Here is a 12,881-nt window from a genome sequence, read left to right as displayed (position 1 = left end):
TGACTTATTCATTCATTCTTTCTTTCATTTGTTTTGCTTTCCCATATGAAATGTGATTAATTAGGATTTTTTCCCCCTGTACCTTCTGTTCATTCCCTTCATATTCCCAGAAGTAAGTATTATTTCCTCATTTATTTTAACTTTAAAAATAAATAAATAAACTTTTCTAAGTTTATCATATTTATATAAATTATGATTTAATTCTGTTTTTAACTGTTTCAAAATATTTTCCATTATAGAACTGCATTCATGGCAGTCTCTCATAGCTAGTCCCTCCTTCATTTCCTCCCTCAATTCTTCCCTTCCTTTCCCTGCCTTTTCCTTCCCTTTCCTTCCCTTTGCTTTACGTCCCTCCCTCCTATCCTCCCTCCCTCCCTCCCTTCCTTCCTTCCTTCCTTCCTTCCTTCCTTCCATTCATTCTCCCCTCCCCTTCCCACTCTTCTTCTCCCATCCCTTTCTCTTCCCTTCTTTTCTTTCTCTATTTTATTCTCTGCCAGATAACTAAAAGCCACATTCTTTAACAAATCCTTGGTTATAGAAGGAAGGTTTTCTAATTTTTCACTAGTTTTTTCCTCAACAAAAATGATAGAAAAGTAGTTATTGCATTTTTCTTCTCCATAGAGATTCACTGAGTACCAGTTCCAACAACTGGTACATAGGAAATAGAAGGTCCCTAATAATCCTCTTGGTTTGTGTATTACTTCATTCATTCATTTCAGTTCAGTCGAAATATATATCATGAGTACTATTTACAGAGAGATATAAAGTTCTCTTTGGTGAGATGGAACAAGCAGCACATTAGAAATAAAACAAATCAAAACTCAAAATTGTTACTATTATTTTAAATTCCAAAACACACTCTTACTGATTTGCTATCCAGTTACATAATGTATGCAGCAATAAGATATTATAGTATAATCCTCCTTCAAGACAATAATTTAATAATTTGTTTCCATAGCTCTTTAAAAATTTAGGCAGAAGATAAAATTTAAAATGAAAATCTTTTAAAGTTATTTCATCATTTGAATTTTTATGTTATTTTCATATATACAAACACTGCTTCTATAATTAACCTTTTATGAGAAAATTCAAAACGAAATTGTGCAAAAAATCCACTACCCAACACAGGTGCTAGCCTGGCTTGAACTCAATTTTAATACCAGCTGGAGAAATGAAATTAGGAGGAAAAAAAAAAACCGTAAAACAAACAAACAAAAAAAAAACACCTTTTTTTTTTTTTCTTTCTGAACAGCATGTGAGAGGATTTGGGTCAATATGTAAATGCTTGTGTGTGTGAAAAGGAAATACTATGAGCTGGTTCAGAATGTAAAGCCATGTTACAGACAGGAAATTCTTATTATAATATGGCATAAGACTAACCTATGGAGAAGGAAAGATTTGATGATGTTGGATGTTATTTATTTCTTTTATACCATAAAGTGGCATTCTAGAGTTTATTTTGCCAGAAATATAAATCATTTTTCATTTAGAAATTTGTTTCAAGATTTTGCATTTTACTCAGTTATCAAATGCTAAATAGGACCATAAATTGATTCCCTGTCTTCTAATTCTCCATTTTTTCTGCTGGTATATACTCATTAATTGGTTGGAGGTGGCTAATTATAAGCAGCACAAGTTCTGCCTGTGGCTCTCGATTTCTCTCCTTGTGTACTTAAGAGTAGTTGGTATTGCAGAAAAATATTTGTTCTGGTTGGTACACAGTGCTGAAAAATTAGGTGTTTCGTTCTCTCCTTAGCTACTGGCCCAATATCCTTAGCATGAATGGGAGATTATAGTTCTCTAAAGATCAGAGAATTCTTGTCTCTAGCCAGTATGTCGGCAGCCGTCCGTCTCGAGAGACGATGGTGTAGCTTCTTAAGAGTCTATCTGCACCGCCGAGAATGGTTGTGCAGTCCGACTTGGGAGTGACACGGTATCTGTCTCCTCCCGTGTTGAATCGACATCTTGCGATGACGCTGGAGTGTCCTCTCCAGTGAAGCTGAAGCTACAGAGCCTGGGCAGGGTGATATGGAGGGTCTGCTGTTGCCCATGCAGCAGACCCCCCCCTCTCTTCGCAGCTGAAGGGTCCAAGGGAAAGACGGAGTCAATACAGCTTGGCTTCAGGTGCGCCGCAGGAGTTGCCGGTGTTGACTACAACGTCAAACCGCCTTAGGGACTCCGGCTCCGGATTTTCTGTCGGGGTTTACTCCCTTAGCCTTTCCCCTGAAGAGGTATGCCGCAAGGCAGCGGAGGTTTTTTGGAGTCAGAGTTTTCCTTCTCTGACAGATAGTATAAGCTCTAAGAAAATATGTCAGATTAAAGGCATATATTTTTTCTTTTTCCAAATTAATTAACATAACCAAAGAAGAATATCATAGCTCATAAATTCAGAGAGGAAAAATAGAAAAGGAAAAACAGTGGACCAAAGATGTCAGAGTTTTGGAAGCTGGGAAGTGAAAGGAATGGTAGTGATTGAGGTGGCTGATAGAGGAAAAGGCAACACCTGGGCACAGAGCAGGATATATGATACTCTTGCAGAAGATTAGGAGAGCTCAGGAGTTAAAGGACTAGGTATCTATTGGTGGTGGGATTGAGGTGTGAGGCTAGCCAGTATGTACCAAACACATTCTTGAAGCAAACTATATATATAGAAAAAAAAATTATGACTGCTTGCACAGTACCTTTGGAGAACCATGCTTAATGCTCAGTGCTAGGGAAGGGTTCTGGAAAGAGTCATTAGTCTTTCTTAGCAAAGTACTTCTCTTGATTTTCAACTAGTTCTAGGAGCTGCTGCTCTGCCTGTGAGTTCTCTTGTTCTGAGTGCGGCTCAGGCATATAATGTAAGTATATTCTGGCTGGTTCCTAAAATACAGCCTAATTCAAAAGTCTCCACTACCCAACCCTCTTAATTTTTCTAAATTTATTTATATTCCTTCTGTGTTATTTGGTCCACATATCAAAACAATTTCTATGTTTCTCTCCCCTCTGGAGTACAATCTGTTTGGAAGAAAGGATGTGCCATATATTTCAATTTTGGGTACTCCAGGTCTAGAACATAGAAGGTAACATATTTGGTAAATGAAAGAATGGATGCTACTTTGATATCAACTTCCATATTAAGTCCATTTCTTTCATGGAAAGCATGTGCTTATTGCTCAGAAATTTGTCAAGTTTGGATTAAGTACCTGAGAAAATTAAACTACTTCAATATAATGTATGATATTACAATATAATATAGTCACAAATGTTACAATTTTCCTTATGAATCTAGCATGATAGTAAAAGTTTTTATAAATAATTAAAATTATAATACAAAAGTGGGTGGGCAAAAGTAGGTTTAGAGTTGTTCATATGGAAGAAGATATGCAAGTTATGATTATTACAATAGCTTTATTAACTCAAATGAATGTCAGAGTGCAATTGCAAACCTATGTTCATCTCTGTATGTAAAATAATAAGAAAATAGCTTGACTTCTGTAATATGCTCTATCCGCAACTTTTAGTGTCTTCCTATTTGCTTTGGCCTCTTTTAGAATCAGTTAACAGCTCCTTGATATCATATTTATAAGAACATCAAGCAATGATTTATGACTTCAGCTCTTTAAAATATACTCTATTCTGACCCTTGGTTAGCTATATATTTGTCTTTTTTCAGTATTGATCTTTATAAATTATTTTAAAGGTTACATAACACTTATTCCTTGGTTCAAAAGTCTTTTGGTAACTTTGATCAAACACATATTTCCCCCACAGTCTCAGAGTGTTCAGAGACTATCCTTATTGCTACGACAACCTTCTATGTTAGCGCTGGCTACAAAGAATATGTATTTTCCTCTTATCCTAGTGTTACAGAACCCCTGGGCTGCTCCAGTTGAAAACAAACCCGCGGGCTCTTTAGTTAGGGGCCCGATTGCCCGCCGCCAAAATTATAACTCTCAATACCAGAGTTTAGTGAAAAGAAAAAGAATAGTTTATTTAACAGTTATATAGATCTAGTTATTTGCAGATTTCTGTTGTTAAGTCTTATGTTCTTTAAAACACCCATAAACACATATCCTTGCCTCCCCCCTACCAAACCAGGCTAGTTTTAGAAAAGTCAGAGAAACCCTTTCCCTACTTTCCAAACACAGTTCAGCTTTACCAGTAGCTGCCAATCATTCAATCCTGATTGGGGAGACCTCGTCTGTGTTATGGGGTCCACCAGCTTTTAATCCAGAACCTCATGGATTCTCAGCCTCCTTGTAAACTGGATAGTTAGTCCTTTTGTAATCCGCACAGTCAGCCTCAGCCTTAGTCCAATTCACACAGTCCGCCTTAACCTTAGTTAAATCCGCACAGTCAGTTCGCCTAAAATGTCTGCCGCTTATTTTTTAAATCCCTGACTACATCCTCTGATGTAGTGGGTGCGGTAACCAGTTCTGACCATTCACAGAACCTTACGCAGGCTCTGTGTGCTTTCTCCATACCATCCCCTGGTTCAAGACTCCTCCCATCTACCTGAGGCTTTGGATGCATTAAAGCCATTTTGCATAAAAAAGACACTAGCCACCAGCCTCAGGCATGTGGAGGCATTCTGAAAAGCTGCTTCCTTCTCCCCATCCCCCAGCTGCAAACTCTGGGGTTTTTTGGAACACCCCTGTTTCTGTAACACTAGTAGATATTTGATCATTAATTTCCCATCAATAAAGTGCTGCCTAAACTATGTATTTTATGTTTATTATTATTACATGAGATTTAAAATACTGGTTTGAATTTACATTATCAATAGGACACATTACTCCATACACTAAAACTCTTTGACTCTATTATAGTCTTCATATCACAAGGTTTGATATCCAAGAGGTAAATTATGTAAACTGACTTCTACAATAAGTTGGTTATGGTGAAAAAATAAAGCCTAAGGGAGTTATTCAATTGAGAACTGTAATTATCATATTAATAATCCTCTTTATTTTTAAAAAGATTACTTGCAGAATAAAAATTGCTCTGTATTTTTGTTTGCTTACCATATCCCAAGAATGTTTCTAAGTACTTCCTTTTATTATTAAGGATAATTTAATTAACCTTCCAAACATGCCCATGAGAAAATTAACATTATTACATTAAAAGAAAATAAAGCACCAAGATATTAATTTTCTTGTTCAATTTCAAAAAAACATAGAAAGCATCCTCACAGGGATTTGAACCCATTGGTTCTCCTGTAGAGTCAAGTCTCGGGGCTGCATGTGGCACAGTTCTCAATTGAATAACTCCCGTGAGGCTGTGCATGCAAATCCTGAATGCATTTATCCACTCTGCAGTTCAGGTCAGATAAGCTGCCACATATTTTTCTAGTAGAAAATTAAGACTTCTGTGTACTTGTAACTATACCAATATGTCAATTAAATTATACCAGTTTTTATGTAGCCCTTCAAAAAATCCTCAACTCTAACACTACTGAACTAATGAGCAATTAGCTCAATAACATTTTCTACCTCCATTCAGGTTAACTTTTAGGGGAACAAGGGAATTTTGTGGCTTATGGGATGGTAATTTTTCAACTATTATGTCCTCAAAGCATGGAATGTGATACAGCTATAGACGACTGAGCTAACATAGAATCATCTTTTTGGATGATTATCTTCAATCATTTTAAATAAGAAATGCACACAGGACCATTCCTTCTGAATGATGATTTTCAGGCTTCCATGGCCAGGTGCAGGACCAGGTGCTGGTTACGTCCCGGCTTCAGACAGGTTCCATTATTAGCCATCATTAATGTGCTGAATGATGCATTGCAGCCCCTCTCTGAGCAGCACGAATGCTCCTGATACTGCAAATCACTTTGCAAAATTGGCTTCATGGAAACATTAAATAAAATATTCATGCACATATAAAAATACTATTTTCAAAGTATGTGCCTTGATATAATTAGAATTGATCTATGATTACTAGAAATCTTATTTTAGTTAAAAAAATTAATAGTTAAAAATATTTTATTCATGTATTTTTAGAGAGTGGAGAAGGGAAGGAGAAAAAGATGGAGAGAAATATCAATGTGTGAGAAAAAACATTGATTGGTTGCCTCTTGTACGCACCCCAACTGGGGACTGGCCCGCAACCTAGGTCTGTGCCCTGACCAGTATCAAACAGGTGATCCTTCGCTTTGTGGGATGATGCTCAACTAACTGAGCCACACAGTCTTCCAGGGCTAAACTTTTTAATCTTCTTAATGAACCTGTAATGCTTTGCACTTCGCACCTGTATGAAACTGTGTGGGAACGGAGCATGTTTTTATTCCTAAATTAATTCTGCTAAGCCAATGAAATCACAGATGAGATTAACTTTACACTTTAAAAGGTCTTTAAAAATGTATCTGTGAAGGTTTTTCTTGCTCAACATCATTAATAAGTATTTTAATTTTATTATATGTATATTTCTTTCAAGCTCATCTATTGTCTTGAAATAGCTACTATCAGTAAAACTGTGCAGAACAAATAAACTTTTCAATTATTGCACACATTCATTTTATTGCAGGTTATCAAAACAGAATGGAGAAAAACTGTTAATTACTTCAAACACTCAAACACTTCAGCCTTTAAAAGACATTTTTGTTTTATGTGGAGTTATTATGGAAAATACGATAAAAACCTTTTGTGAATGTGCAGATCACTTCAAAGTTATTTCAGAATATTAATTCTCGCATTTGTTTTTCTCTTTAGTAAAATTCTTTGCAATTGCTTTTATTTTCCTGCTAGAAAATGCTTTTCTCTGATAGTCTCAGGCTTCACTCCTGTATTTACCTCCTTTAAGTCTGTTCAAATGTCAACTTTTCGGTAAGACTTTCTCAGATCACTCATTGAAAATTGTGACGGAAGATGTTTTGACTTTGGGTGGTGGGCACACAATGCAACATACAGATCATGTATCACAGAAATCTACACTTAAAACCTGTACAACCTTACTAAGCAATGTCACCCCGATAAAGTTAATTAGAAATAAAAAGGAAATTGTCACACCATGCCCTTTTGCCCCACCAGTTGGCGTTGCCCCAGCCTTATTTATATCTACAGCACTTATTCTAATCGTTGGCAGCCGCCCGTCTCGAGAGACAATGGTGTAGCTTCTTAAGAGTCTATCTGCACCGCCGAGAATGGTTGTGCAGTCCGACTCGGGAGTGACACGGTATCTGTCTCCTCCCGTGTTGAATCGACATCTTGCGATGACGCTGGAGTGTCCTCTCCAGTGAAGCTGAAGCTACAGAGCCTGGGCAGGGTGATATGGAGGGTCTGCTGTTGCCCATGCAGCAGACCCCCCCTCTCTTCGCAGCTGAAGGGTCCAAGGGAAAGACGGAGTCAATACAGCTTGGCTTCAGGTGCGCCGCAGGAGTTGCCGGTGTTGACTACAATGTCAAACCGCCTTAGGGACTCCGGCTCCGGATCTTCTGTCGGGGTTTACTCCCTTAGCCTTTCCCCTGAAGAGGTATGCCGCAAGGCAGCGGAGGTTTTTTGGAGTCAGAGTTTTCCTTCTCTGATGTGCCCTGACTGGAAGATCAAACCAGCGACACTTAGCTTGCAGGCCGACGCTCAATCCACTGAGCCAAACCAGCCAGGACTACAGCACTTATTACCACTTGAAATACTATGTGTGTGTGCATGTCCCTATATAATTCCTCATCTCCACTGAATAGAATGTCAGTTCCTTAAGGCAGGAGTGTCTGTATGGTTTATTGTTACACACACAAAACTTAGAACAGTACTTGTGACGTATTCTGAGTTTTCAGTTAATACATGTTCATAACTTTTAATTGTTTTTAAACTTAGTGCTATTTCTTGAGAACTTTCCCATAGCCTTAAATATTTTTGGAAAATACATTTTTAATATAGTATTTACACTCACATCCCTGGTCTACCATATCATATTTTTTATATAATCCCATAATTTTGAATATTTTGTTTGTTCTGAGATTTTTCCTAATATGTATTCTCTGACAGTGAGCAATCTTGTTTGCTATGATCTGAATCTACCCTGGAAAATTCATGTGTTGAAGTCCTAATGTTCAAAGGGGTGGTATTAGGAGGAGGGTCCTCTGGGAGGTGCTTAGGCCATGAGGGTGGAGCCTTTGTGAATGGGATCAGTGCTGTTACAAATAAGGAAGAAGAGCCCCCCCTTCCCTTTTTCTGTCATATGACAACACAATACAAGGAAAAGTCTGTTACCCAGAAGAGGGCTTAACCCAACCATGTTGGCACTCTGAATTTAGACTTTCAGCAACCAGAACTGCGGGATATAAATTTCTGTTGTTTATAAACTACACAATCTCTGGTATTTGCAGTAGCAGCCCAAATGGACTAAGACATCATTCAATTATATGTTTATTTTTTTATGATTCCTTAAATGTGAAGAAGTGACACTGTTTGTACAAACTGTATGGACACTTGCTTTTTCATTTTTTACTGTATTTTTTCCTATTACTGCCTAATGCATCTAGAAGTGTTTTACTAATTTAAACAGCCCTCAGGACATATGACTTTTTATTTTTAAACATGCTCACTAACATTTTTTATTAAGTTTTTAAAAAATGCTTTATAATTTGATAAATAAAAATGCATTTCACTGATGTGTGAGCATGTACCTCAACATTAATGTCTAATGGCGATTTCTGGAGCAGGGTAGATATATGAGCCCACTTTACTACCTCAGCTAGGGGTCCCAAATTTTTACTTATGGTACTTAAGTAAGTACCACACTGAACCTAGAGCTTATATGATATAGAATTGGACACCACTGTCAGAAAAAATTTAACTCTTAAAGAATGTCTTATTATTTGAGAGTCAGGCATCTAAAGATTAAAAAGATTATTATCATATTTCTTACTATGACCATTTTTCTCTTTCTAAAAGGAAAATTATAGGTAATGGAGTTGATACCCAAATACTGTGTATGCCCAGAAATGTTGCTGATTTCCTTAAAAAAATGAGTATATATAAGTAAAGCCTTGGGTACCAGGATATTTTTGTTTCACACATATTGTTTTATAACAGAATATTTTGAAAAATGTTTCATCTAGTAAGACTCTCATGTTTTAAAGCATGTAACATGTGATAGTACTATACATTGTATTTTTGTGAGCAGCTCAGTTTGGTTAACGGTGTCACCTTACCCATGTGGTTACCTTCTGGTTGTCCATTCCCTGTGTTGGAGTAAATCCCCTCTCTGTGAGTCTTAGCAAGAAACAGGTCACAGATTCCATTACAGATGGCCAGAATATGAGTAGACAAGCGGTAGAAATCCAGTGTTGACCTTGTGTATTAGTCTGTTTGGATTTCCAAACAGACTGGATGACTGAAGCAATTTATTTTCACACAGTTCTGGAGGCTAGAAGTTCAAGATCAAGATGCCATAGGGATTGTTTCCAGCACTTGGCTATTGTAAATAGTGCTGCTGTGAACACTGGGGTGCCTAAGTTCTTTTGAACTGTTGATTCGGGATTCTTAGGGTATTTCCCCAGCAGTGGAATTGCTGGGTCAGAAGGCAATTTTTAATTTTTTAAGAAAATTACATCTTGTTTTCCACTGAGACCATTTTCCTGGCTTTGGCATACACTCATTTTAGTGCAGATTATCAAAATGATCTTCTCACTGTGCCCTCGCATGGCTGCTTCTCTGTGCATGCATGAAGAGCAAGAATGGTCCTCACTGTCTTTTCCTTTTCTTATAAGGACATCAGGCCTATCAGATTAGGTTCCCATGCTTCTGACCTCATGTAACCTTAATTAATTTCCTAAAAAATCCTATCTCTAAATACAGTTATATTGGGTGATAGGACTTCAACATGTAAATTTGGATGGAGGGGCACATTTCAATCCACAACACCCTCTACCTAGGACTGGAATCTAAGGAGGGTGAGGGGACACAGGAAAGCATTCCTCTTGGCGACAATGATGGTGTCATCAAGCATGTCAATCTCAGTTTTGAGGGTGGTAACAGCCTACCATGCGATTTCTGAGATGTAATTATACCTTAGCTCTGACTACCTAGCTCCTCAGGACAGAGGCCAGAAAACCAAGGCTGTTTGTCCCAATAATCCCGAAGCATTCTAGAAGCTACACAGCTTTCCACTGACTTCCTTTTCCACCTTAATTAGCCTGAGTCAGAGTCTGTTGCAGTTGCTAATAACCCTGACTGAAACAGAGTGTTTAACTTAAAATTAAAATATCACGGCAAATATAATACTGTAGATGATTGAGGTGTGTGTCTCTGATGAGCACTTTCATCTAATGCCAGGTTAATTGCCTAAAGAGAACTCTGATTAGTACGATAGTGAAAATAGGGTATCATAGGAAAAGAATAATTAATCTGATAGTTGGAGGCCATATCTAAAATGACTAAGAATTAGTCATTGAGTAATGATACCAGTCACTTGGAAGCCTTGACAGGTATTTTACTCACATTTATGTGTATGTGTGGGAGGCTGGAGATGAAAGTTATCACACATCTTATTTCCACAAAACATGTTTTTTACTTTTCTCTTTCACCGAGTTTACTGCTATTCAGCAGAGTTAGATCTCTTATATCAACAATACACTATATAATACAAGAGAATCTCTTATGCTGACAATACATTTCTATACAGTATATTTAGAAAAACTATTCTAGAGCGTTTAATATTTCTTATTTTATCCAAAATACAAATTCTAATCATTTATTTTATTTTTTGCCTGTTTCATATAGGTACATTTCACTGCAGTTTAAAAAACTAAATTCCCTCCTTTCCAAAAAGTATTTCTCTCAGTATCATTCATTTTGATGAGATAATAGCGATCTCCAAAATTTCTCCTCTTTAGTGAATAAATTAGCATGTAATTAGCAATATAGACCCCCACATCAGAGCTCTGAGATAGAGCTCTACAAAGGGTAAGATTCTCTTAGAGATTTGTTTGGCTCCTTTGAGGAAGATTGCATTGCCAGAGAGATATGATTTATAGCAGGACTTTAAAAGATAAGAAAAAGAAGTTCCCTTGATTTTTTTTGGGGGGGGGGAGCAAATAGCATCTTAAATTTATCAAAACATTTATTTGTCACATCTGGAGAACAATTCTTATTGATAGACACTAAATTCTCATTAGAACTGATTGTATGATCTCTGCTACAAACTATATTTTTCCTGTGTTTGGTTTACTATTTTTGAAATAAAAAGTTTATGTCACATTACATCCCACTAAATTATTTTTGCTTCAATATTTATAATATAGTAGTTAATATTTTTGCTTGTTTTTTTTTTCTATCAGGTACTGTACTGTTCCACATATGAAAATTATTTAATTCTTAAAAAATCTATGTAATATCCAATATTATAGTCATTTGGAGATAATAAAGTTGAAATTAAGGAAATTAGCCAAATTTAATATTGTGAATTAAGCATTATGTTTTTGGTTTTGTTTTTCAAAGTAATCGGTGGAATAAACCTGAAAATGTTTGGAGGTTTTGGGAAAAGTTATGTAAAAGCAAGGCCTTGGGTACTTTTAATGACAACCTATTCTAAAATAGAAAATGAAATCTTTTGTTATATTTCCAAGTGGAATTGACTTCTTCCTCTCTGAAGCTTTATGTTATATTCTTTTGGCCTTCCTTACGATCAATACTAAACTTGGTTATTTCTGTATTTTCTTCTCTCCCATGCTAAGTATATATTATGTATCAGGAGGGAAATATATGTTTACAGAAATATATCTTCAACAAAACTCTTCTTTTTCCCTTTGTTCTCATTGCACTTCCTAGCCGACCTGGTTCCTCTGTCCTCTGTGCTTCTCGAGAACTTTCCTTCAAGCCCTGGCTAACAGAGGATTTTCTTTTCCCTCTCCCTGCCTTCCTGATTCTGCACCCTAAAAACAAAGGGACTATCTGGCAATAGCATAAACTTTATCAAAGGATGGTGAGGGAAAGAAATGGGCTATACGAAATTAGAATCTTCCTTTGAAGATTTAAGGAGAGGATACCCTGGGAATATTGTTATATTAATAAATATAGTTTTGTCCAGTAAATATTAAGAGATGTTTAGGACATTTAATTACCCCCTCTAAATCCCTAATATGGAGAAAATTATGTTTTATGAACAAAGGGGCACATTTGATTATTATGGATAAATAAAAGTTATTAAATATGTTAAAACTATAAAATAATAATAGCTCCTCTTTGAACTAATGACTTTTATGTTCTTTTGAGACCAATTTTCAAGTTTTTAACATAGATATGTCTTGAAATTTTCAAAATTACTAATTAGTATCAGAAGATATTGATGTCTGTCACTGAGCTAACAGAATTTACACTCTGTTTTCGGACCCACAGTCTTTCTCTGGAAGCTACTGCAATAATAGCGAGTTGTATTTGTGAGTACTTACTTTTATAGGGCCCAAGCAAGTAAAAATCCAAGTTCCCAAAGTGGAGTTTACTCTCCTCATCCTAAACACCTACCTCAAAGACATCCATGCTGGCCCTAGCAGAGTGGCTCTCTTGGTTGGAGCATTATCCCAAACACCAAAATATTTAGGTTCCATTCCCAATCAGGACACATAACTAGCTAGGTTGCCAGTTCAATCGACGGTTGGGGTGTGTGTGTGTGGGAGGCAGACAATCAATGTTTCTGTCTGTCTCTCTGTCTCTCTGCCTCTGTCTCTCTCCCCCTCTTTAACTCCGTCCCCCTTTCTCACTAAAATCAATAAACATATCCTTAGGAAAGGATTAAAAAATAAAAAATTAATGTATGCTAGCTTTTTAAGAAAAAAAAAAAAAAAGAAGACATCCATGTGGAGGCTTTGGTGCATGTGTTTGAACATCTGAACTCCACACATCTATTCACTCCGTTCACATTCCCTTCAATGGTTAGCAAATTTCTTGGCTACC

Source organism: Furipterus horrens, unplaced genomic scaffold (assembly GCF_987537825.1).
Source record: "Furipterus horrens unplaced genomic scaffold, mFurHor1.1.pri manual_scaffold_9, whole genome shotgun sequence".
In the NCBI taxonomy this organism is placed as follows: domain Eukaryota; kingdom Metazoa; phylum Chordata; class Mammalia; order Chiroptera; family Furipteridae; genus Furipterus; species Furipterus horrens.
Note: the sequence above shows the minus strand (reverse complement) of the source record.